Below are 9,951 nucleotides of genomic sequence, written 5' to 3'. Positions count from 1 at the left end.
ACTGGTCACCGCCCTCCATGCAGTATATGACCTGTCTACAACCACTCTTTGCCTTCTGTGGGCAAGCCAGTTCTGGATCCACAAAGCAAGGTCCCCTTGGATCCCATGCCTCCTTACTTTCTCAATAAGCTTTGCATGAGGTACCTTTCAAATGCCTTGCTGAAATCCTTATACACTACATCTAGATTCAACTTTATCATCATTGTGCCGAGTACAGATACAAAGCCAATGAAATGCAGTCTACTGCATCAATGTGTTTAGTCACATCCTCAAAAAATTCAGGTTAGATCCTCCGAGATCTTGGCACCCAGGAACTTGAAACTGCTCACTGCTCACTCTCTCCACTTCTGATCCCTCTATGAGGATTGGTATGTGTTCCTTCATCTTACCCTTCCTGAAGTTGGTATAGGGAGTTTAAAACCCTGTCTCCTTGTAACCCTGCTCTGCTCTTGCACTTCCTCCAAGGTATCCTCCGTGGGTGCAACCAGCCATATTCGGTGCTGTTTCCATCAGTTTTAAGCAGCGATAGTTTATTTAAACACATTAAGACATCTTTTTTGACTGTACTGACCTTGCAAGCAGTTGTGCTTTTTAGCTGTATCAGGCTGAAAGGGGGATATTTAATTGTATTCATTGAGAGTACTGCTGCTACTCGAGTCATGAGTGAACTGGACAAAATTCACATTGATTTGAAAAAGGATTAAATCTGCAGCAAGGTCAAGCAGTACTGTGAGCATGGATGCCAGCTGTTCCAAAAGGAGCTCTCAAACTCCAACTTTACTGGCTTGAAAGAGGCACACTCACCAGTCTTGTTGTTTGCTGCTAAAGGGCTCCAGACTCATCATTCCTGCTTCAATGCACACCAAAATCATCAGTCCACCAAGGACATCAAGTATTGAAAAATGTTGTCTAACAGCAAGACAATCCATGTGGTGGCCTGGTCTGAGCACACAGCTGGGAGATTGTGAGAAGCATGCAGAAAACTGCACAAATATCATGCTGGAGCTCTCTGTCCCACAGAATTCCCAGACTTTCCTTGGCAGATTGCAGGCACAGACATCTTCAAGCTGAAACGAGACAAAAATCTCACTGTGGATTACTACTCACGGAATGATGAGGTGTCCAAGCCCCTGTGTGCTCAGCAGCAGTTATACAGCACCGGAAAGTTCTATCCACTTGTCATGGAACACAATGTCTACAATTCAGCTGCTCAGAATTGAAATCAAGCAGAACAGGTGTGTGTTTGTGAGCCTTCAAAGTCCACAAGAGATAAAGGAAGAAATAGAGCGGCCCGATCCTTCTGATGAGGGTCACTTACCTGAGGTGGACGTACCCGTTCAAGAATCTCCATCTGTTCCGACACTTCCAGAAACCTATGCTAGGTATGCTCATTTATCTGAGATAGACTCCGTAGCCTAATAGCTTAGGGCAAGTGACTAAAGGGGCAGAATAATCCTTTCACTCTGCCAAAGTGTTCAGGTAGTCTACCCCGACCTCCATTAGATTTAGTGTTTTTGTTTTAAAAGAAGAGTTCTAATGTTGAAAACATTTCACAAAATGAGACTGTTCTTAAAAAAAAAGGAATTGGTTAACAAAAGGAGGAAAACAGTGAGAGATGTTAAAAACAAAGAGAAAGACTGTCCTAATGTTGCCAGTTCTTGTTTATGTAAAGAGCGCAAGTTATGTGCTATGGGTAATGTGAACTGAAACACAAGTTTCAGTGACTACACTTTCAGTACAGATCTACAGACAAGTAGTACACACCTAGTTTTTCTTTTTTTCCCAAGGGGAGATGTTGTGGTAGTTAATGGGTTAATCCTGTGCCACTCAGTTAGCTGCTCCCATGTGGGAGGGGTTCACATTTTGTACAAGCAAGATTGTCAATAAAGTTCAGCTGTATGGCCTGCATGTTGCTATGCTGGTGTGCTCTGTGCACTCCCCCACAATATCAAACACAACAAACGTTAAGATGGCTAAGTCCTCAGAGCTGGATGGGATGTATCCAGGGTATTGAGAAGGGAGATTGATGGGGCCTTGAGCAAGAGCTTAGTATCTTCACTAGCCACAGGTGTGGTGCTGGAGGGCAGGAAGGGAATCAATTCCTTCCTTTGTTCAAGAAGGGACAGAGATAATCCTGGAATCCATAGACTAGTGAGATTTACATCAGTGGTTGGGAAGGTAATGGAGAGGATTGCTGAGCACTGGGAGAAGTACAGTGTAATTAGGCACAGTCAGCATAGCTTTGCATGGAGCAGGTCGTGTCTAACTCATCTGATTAAGGATTTTTGAGATGACAAAAGACCATAAGACAAAAGAGCAGAAGTCGGCCATTCGGCCCATCGAGTCTGTTCTGTCATTTTATCATGAGCTGATCCATAGGCAATCAAGCTGTGGATGTTGTCTACAAAGATTTATGCAAGTCATTTGATACCGTCCCTCGCAGGAGGCTCATCCAGAAAATTAGGATGCATGGGATTCACAGTGAGTTGGCTGATTGTCTTTTATGGACAAGCTAATTCTAGATTCAGAGGCTAATGGATAATAATGGATTGGGCTTATTATAGGTGGAAGTCCATGAACACTGATATTCTGCAGGGACCTCTGTTTGTCAAGTATATACGTGGCTAAAGGAAGGCCATATTTGGGAGCTTAACATCAAAAGAATATACCTTGTATTGAAAGAACCGGTAGGAAGGCATAGGCGATGGTGTGGCTGTCTTGGCAAGAGATCGAATTTGCATCTTTAGAAGAAGGTGAAATAGGATCAAAGAATGTTGAATCCTTGTGGGTGGAGTTAATAAACTGCAAAGGTAAAAAAAAAAATTATGAGTATCATATGTAGACCTCCAAATTGTAGCCAAGATGTGGGGTTGAGATTGCAAAGGGATCTAGAAAAGGGATATAATAAGGGTAATGACAGAATTGTAGTGGGGGACTTCAATATGCAAGGGGATTGAGAAAATCAGGTTGGTGTCAGATCACAAGAGAGGGAGGTTGTTGAATGCCTACAAAATGCCTTGAGCCTTCTCAGGGAAAGGCTATCTTAGATTGGGGGTTGTGTAATAACCCAGATCTTATTAGGGAGCTTAATGTAAAGGAACCCTTAGGAGACAGTGCTCATATGATTGAATTCATACTGAAATTTGAGAATAAAGGAGTTACAGAGGCATGAGAGAGGAGCTTGCCCAGATGGATTGGAGGAGGATACTGGTGGAGATGAAAGCAGAGCAGAGGTGGCTGAAGTTTCTGGGAATAGTTCACAAGGCGCAGGATAGATATGTCCCACAGAAGAAGTTGTTCTCAAATGGCAGGGCTAGGCAACTGTGGCTGAGAAGGGAAGTTAAGGACTGCATAAAAACCAAGGAAAGGGCATATAAGGTAGCAAAAGTGAGCGGGAAGTTGGATGATTGGGACACTTGGAAGAAGGGAAAAGATTAAATATGAGGGCAAACTCACCTATAATATATAGCAAGATGCTGAAAGTATTTTCAGTTATATGAAGAGTAAAAGGGAGGTGAGAGTTGACAATGGACCACTGGGAAATGATGCTGGTGAGGTAGTAATGGGGGACAAAGAAATGGAAGATTGCAAATGTTACTCCACTCTTTAAGAAGGTGGGAGGGGGAGGCAAAAAGGAAATTGTAGGCAAGTTAGAGTAACCTCAGTGTTTGGGAAAGTGTTGGAGTCTATTATTAAGGATGAGGTTTCAGGGTACTTGGAGACCAATGATAAATTAAGTCAAAGTCAGCTTGGTTTCTGTAAAGGAAAATCTTGCCTGACAAATCTGTTAAAGTTCTTTGAGGAAGTAACAAGCAGGGTGGACAAAGTGGAGGCTGTGGATGTCATTTACATAGATTTTTAGAAGGCATTTGATAAGGTGCCACACACGAGACTGCTTAACAGGATAAAGTCCTGTGGCATTACAGGAGAGATACTGTCATGGATAGAGGAATGGCTGACAGGCTGGAGGTAGCGAGTGGGAATAAAGGGGACCTTTTGTGGTTGGCTACCAGTAATTGGTGTCATTATTTGGACTGCTGCTTTTGACATTGTCAATTATTTAGATAATGGAATTGATGACTTTGTGGCAAAGTTTGCAGATGATATGAAGATGGCTAGAGGGGTAGGTAGTGCTGAGGAAGCAATGCGATTGCAGCAGAACCTAGACAAATTGGAAGAATGGGCAAAAATGTGGCAGATGGAACACAGTGTTGGGGAATGTACGATAATGTATTTTGGTAAAAGGAACAATTGTGCAGACTATTATCTAAATGGGGAGGAGATTCAAACATCAGAGGTGCAGAGGGACACACCAGTCCTCATGCAAGACTCCCAGAAGGTTAATTTACAGGTTGAGTCTGTGGTTAAGGTGGCAAATGCAATTTTGGTATTTATTTCAAAGGGAATAGAATACAAAAGCAAGGAGATAATGCTGAGCCTTTATAAGACACTAGTCAGGCTATATGGAGTATTGTCAACAGTTCTGGGCTCCATCATCTCAGAAAGGATGTGTTCTCATTGGAGAGTCCAGAGCAGGTTGACGAGGATGATTTCGGTAATAAAGGGTTAACGTATGTGGAGTGTCTGGCAGCTTTGGGGCTGTACTCGCTGGAATTTAGAAGAATGCGGTGGGGGCGGGGGCGGGAACCTCATCGAAACCAACCGAATGAAAAGACTAGATAGGGTGGATGTGGAGAGGATGTTTCCTAAGTTGAGGGTATACAGAACTAGAGGGCACAGCCTCAAAATTGAGGGGTGACCTTTTAGAACAGAGGTAAGGATTTTTTTTTTAAGTGAGAGTGTAGTAAATCTGTGGAAAGCTCTGCCACAGGCTGCAGTGGAGGCCAAGTCCGTGGGTATATTTAAAGCGGAAGTTGACACATCCCTGATCGGTCGGGGCATCAAAGGATTTGGCAAGAAGGCAGGTGTATGGGGTTGAGTGGGATCTGGGATCAGCCACAATGGAATGGTCTAATTCTGCTGCTATGTCTTACGGTCTTGATTTGCTTGAAAATATGTAGGTAAGTGTGCAGGATTGGTGGTGTTGTGGATTGTATGGAAGGTTGCCAAAGGACACAGTGGGATGATGGATGAGGTACACATACAGACAGAGAAGTTGCAGATGGAGTTCAATCCAGGGAAGTGGGAGCTGCTGCAGTTTGGGAGAACAGACGTAAAAGGCGAGGATACGGTTAATAACAGCAAGATCCTTGATAGCATTGATGAGCAGAGGGACATGGTAGTCCAGGTATACACATCACTCTCTTAAAGTGACCACACAGGTAAATAACATAGTAAGAAAGTATTGGTGTGCTTGCCTTCAGCAGCTAATACATTCGGTTCAAGATCCAGGATCCTACATTATGGATTTGTAAAAGGGCACATTTGGAGAACTGTGTTTGGTTTGATCACCCCATTCCAGGAAAAGTGTGGAGGCTTCGGAGAGGGTGCAGAAGAGGTTCTCCAGGATACGGCCTGGTTCGGAGACCATAAGGAACGGTTTGGCAAATTTGTGTTGTTTTCTTTACAACAGCAGAGACTGGGGGAAGATTTGATAAAACTTTATAAAATTATAGAGCAGGCAGCCAGTGTTCTCTTCCCAGATAGAAACATCCAGTATGAGAGGATGGTTGTTGAAGGTGGGTGGGAGTACATAGGATATGTGCAGTGCAAGAGGTTTTCTCCCCCACCCAGAGAATAGTGGGTGCCTGGAACGTGCCGGTTGTTTAAGAACCGGATGGTTAAAGGGAATTGATCAGCAGGTGTTCCTGAACCTGGACGGGTGGAGCCTCAGAGCTGTGAGAAGATGGCATGGCCTGGATCGTTGACAATGGGTGTTGCCTTCTCTGTAGGTACTACCAGTGGTGGGAGGCGACGTGCCTGTGATGTACTGAGCAGAACCCACCACTTTCTGCAACTTCTTGCATTCATGCACGTTCATCCGTGTGGAGTTTACAACATTTCTCCGGGTGCTCTGGTTTCCTCGCACATCCCAACGACATTCTGCATCAGTGAGTTAATTGGTGTCTGTAAATTGTGCCCCCCCCCCAGTGTGTGTATGTACCTGGGGGAGTTGTTGAGAATGTGGGGTGGTGGTGTGGGGAATAAAATAGGATTGGTATACGTGGTGTTGGTCAGCACAGGGCCTGTTTCTCTCTGTGAGCCTGCACTGGAAAGCTGGTCCAGTGGCACAGCAAGTTCTGGAGAAATGTCTCCAATACCGCGGCTGGGACACTGTCTGGTCCCAGGACCTTCAGCATCGCCAGTGTTCGCAGCTTCTCAATCACGTCAGATTGGAGCGAGAGGTGCCAGAGTTTAGAGGAGGGAAGTTGGAGTTTTATTCATCAGGAGCCTAAAAGGGGCAGAACTGCACATTGTAAGGTAATAATTGATTGGCCAATTAACAGCAGCCAATGAAAACTGAGAGTCAATCAGAGTGGCAAGCTGAGGCTATCACTCAAGAGGCTTCAGCGTATAAGTTGGCCCAGGAGTGACACCAGCTCTTTGAAAATGGCTGCAGGTAAGGTTTTATATTCTTTTTGATCCCCATCCATTGATTCTGTGTAGTGTGAAAGTGTACAGGCGGGTCTTGAGCAGCGAGTACACTCAAGACATTAGATGCAAAGGAAATGGGGATTGTGTCCCTGCAGGGAAGTGGTATCACGCTGAATGGTGGAGCAGGCCCAATGCTCTGAAGGGTTAGAGTTCGGTTGATCCTAACTCTCACTCCAACATCTCCATTCAGCAGAAGTTGGGGAGTTCAGGGAGGTATTAAATTGGATCTGGAGCAGTGGTTTGAAGAATTTGAATCATACAGTGGAACTGCAGAGGGTGTCACCAACCCTACCGTCATGGAGGCCACATCCTGAACATTGAAACAGACAAATCCCACAGCTTTCCAGAACCGTGCCCCCTCAGTGGTACTGTCATCCAGACCCTTGGCCGGTCCTCAGTAGCATCACCAACACCAATTAGGTTGTAAACACGAGGAATTCTGCAGATGCTGGAAATTCAAGCAACACACATCAAAGTTGCTGGTGAACGCAGCAGGCCAGGCAGCATCTCTAGGAAGAGGTACAGTCGACGTTTCAGGCCGAGACCCTTCATCAGGACTAACTGAAAGAAGAGATAGTAAGAGATTTGAAAGTCCACACCCAGCCCACCCCCTCCCTCTCCTGTACCCCACCCACCCTTCCCTTGCCCCCTCACCCCTTCCTTCCACAGCACCCCCTCACACAGCCTACACTCAGCCATTCCCACCCGCCCCCTCCCCACTGGATCCCTGGCCCCCCGTGAAGAGATTTGAGTTGACTGTACCTCTTCCTAGAGATGCTGCCTGGCCTGCCGCGTTCACCAGCAACTTTGATGCGTGTTGCACCAATTGGGTTGTGCCTATTGTTGCCATTTAATACCAGAAGCCTGACTGGTAAGGCAGATGGAAAGAGGACATAGATTGATAGGTGGGATGGGGTATCTGAACCATGATTAAAAACATGGCTGAGGGAGAGACAGAACTAGCAGATCCATGTTCTGGGGTATAGATATGACAGAGAGGTGAGGATAAGGGGCAGTTTTGATCAAGGAGAACATTGCAGCAATACTAAGGGAATATCTTGAAGGGTCTCTGTCTGAAACCCTCTCCACAGATGCCACCTGACCTGCTGAAGCATTGAGGTAAAGGAGGATATTCCTGGCAGATGACCCAGTCACACTGTATGGATGGAATTTAGAAACAGGAAGCGGGGGCAGTGATCGATATAATGAGAATATCAGGCACTCAATAGTCAGTAAACAAATACAAGACACAGAAGCAGGATTAGGCCATTTGGCCCATTGAGTCTGCTCCACCATTCTATCATGGCTGAATTCTCCCTCTCAAATCCATTCTGCCCTCTCACAGCAACGTTTGACACCCTGACTAATCAAGCACCTATCAACCTCCACTTCAAATGCACCCAATGATTTGTCCTCCAGTCTGTGGTAATGAATTCCCCAGATTCACTGCCCTCTGGCTAAGGAAATTCCTCATCTGTTCTCAAATATACAGGGAATCACAGACAAGCGTGGGAATAATATGATTGCAAGGTTGATTGGGAGATGCTGTTCACAGGTAAAAGCAACATCTGACAAGTGAGAGGCTTTTAAAAAGTGAGTTCAAGGCCAACATGTTCCTGTTAGAGCAAAGGACAAGGCTACCCTTCACTCTAACTGTGGCTCTTCTCAGGAGTAAGAGGAGGCATGTGACAGGTATAGACAGCTGGATTCAAGCAAATTGTGGATCAGAGAAAAGGTCCCCTTAAGTATTAATTATCTATGCATGGACCCACAGGAGATGGTAGAGGTCGGTTGGGTATTACTCATCTGTATTTACCATGTTGAAGGTAAAGGAAAATAAGGTGGATAGTGGAAATATGAAAAGTGATTGCAACATACCCACATTATGAAATAAGAGGCACTCATGGTGCTAAAGCACATCAAATCTTGGGGTTAGATTACATGCATCGCAGGACATTGTGGGAAGGGTGGGGGAGAAAAGAGGCCCGTGAGACAATATTGGCCACAGAAGACTGGAGAGTGGCTGATGTGTGTTTATTTAAGGACAAGGACAAGCCAAGGAATGACTGGCTGGTGAGCCTGTTGGTGGTGGGAAAGTTACTGAAACTACTGGAGGGGATTCAGAGGGACAGGAGCTACCGGCATTAGAACAGCAGGGATTGATTAAGGAGTCGGTGCAGCTTTGAATGTGTGTATCTTGCTTCCCAAATTTGAAATCTTTGCAGAGACGATGAAAAGGACCGGCAAGGGCAGGGACATGGACTTCATTAAGACCTTTGACAAGATCCTACATGGTAGTCTGGTCCAGAAGGTTAATCACATGGGATCCAGAGTGAGCGGGCTGATGTTGAATTGGTGTGGTGCAAGGAGTCAGAGGGTGGTAATGAAGGCTCTTTTGCAGACTGGAGCGCTGTTTTGCAGACATGTGCCACTTATTTATCTACATTAACAATTTGGATGAGAATGCAGTTGGCACAATGCTAAATTTGTAGATTACACCAAAATTACTGGGTGTGATGGACAGTGAATGAAATTTGCAACAGGACCAAGATCAACGGGAGAAGTGGGCCAAGGAATGGCAGATGGAATTTAACCTGCGCAAGTGTGAGGTGGCAAGTTAATGCAGGGCGGGAGTTCCACAGTGAATAGTGAGTCCTGGAAAGTGCTAAAGAACTGAGACCTAGGGCTGCAAGTATATACTGTAGCTCCCTTAAAGGGGAGACACGGGTCGAGAGGTGGTGAAGGTGCTTGCCCTAATCAGGGTCGAGTACAGGAATTGGGATGTCATGTTACAGCTATGGCCACACTTGGCATATTGTGTATTTCTGTTTCCTCATCTACAGGAGACACGTCATTAAGGTGGGGAGTATTCATGAGGATGTTACCAGGACCGAAGGACCTGAGGTCTGAGAGTTGGAGAGGCTGAGACTATCAGAAGTTCATGAAATAATGAAGGAACGTAGATAAGGTGGATGGTTACTGTCCTTTTCCCACATTTAAAAGGGACCTGAAAGGCAACTTTTTCCTTATGCAAAATGTGAAGGCGTGAAATAACGGCGAAAGGACACCATTGAAGCAGGTATAATTACAACATTTAAAAGATACTTGCTCAGGTAGGCACGTGGACAAGTTGGCCATTGGGAGAACATATGACATTGAGAATCATGGGTGTAAAGTCACCACGGACTGCACCAAAACAATGTTGTTAAGCAGCTCACAGGCACTGGGCAAACTGCTGAGACAGTGCAGGAGGGGATGGCTCCTCCATGTAGTTATTCCAGCCAGTTCTGCCCTCTAAAGCAATGCTGAAGGTTGCCACCCATCCACCACACAGCAACTCCCTTCTGCTGGTACACGGCAGACTTAGTCACATTTAATGGCATGAACACACCCTAT

Source organism: Mobula hypostoma, chromosome 15 (assembly GCF_963921235.1).
Source record: "Mobula hypostoma chromosome 15, sMobHyp1.1, whole genome shotgun sequence".
Taxonomy (NCBI): domain Eukaryota; kingdom Metazoa; phylum Chordata; class Chondrichthyes; order Myliobatiformes; family Myliobatidae; genus Mobula; species Mobula hypostoma.
Note: the sequence above shows the minus strand (reverse complement) of the source record.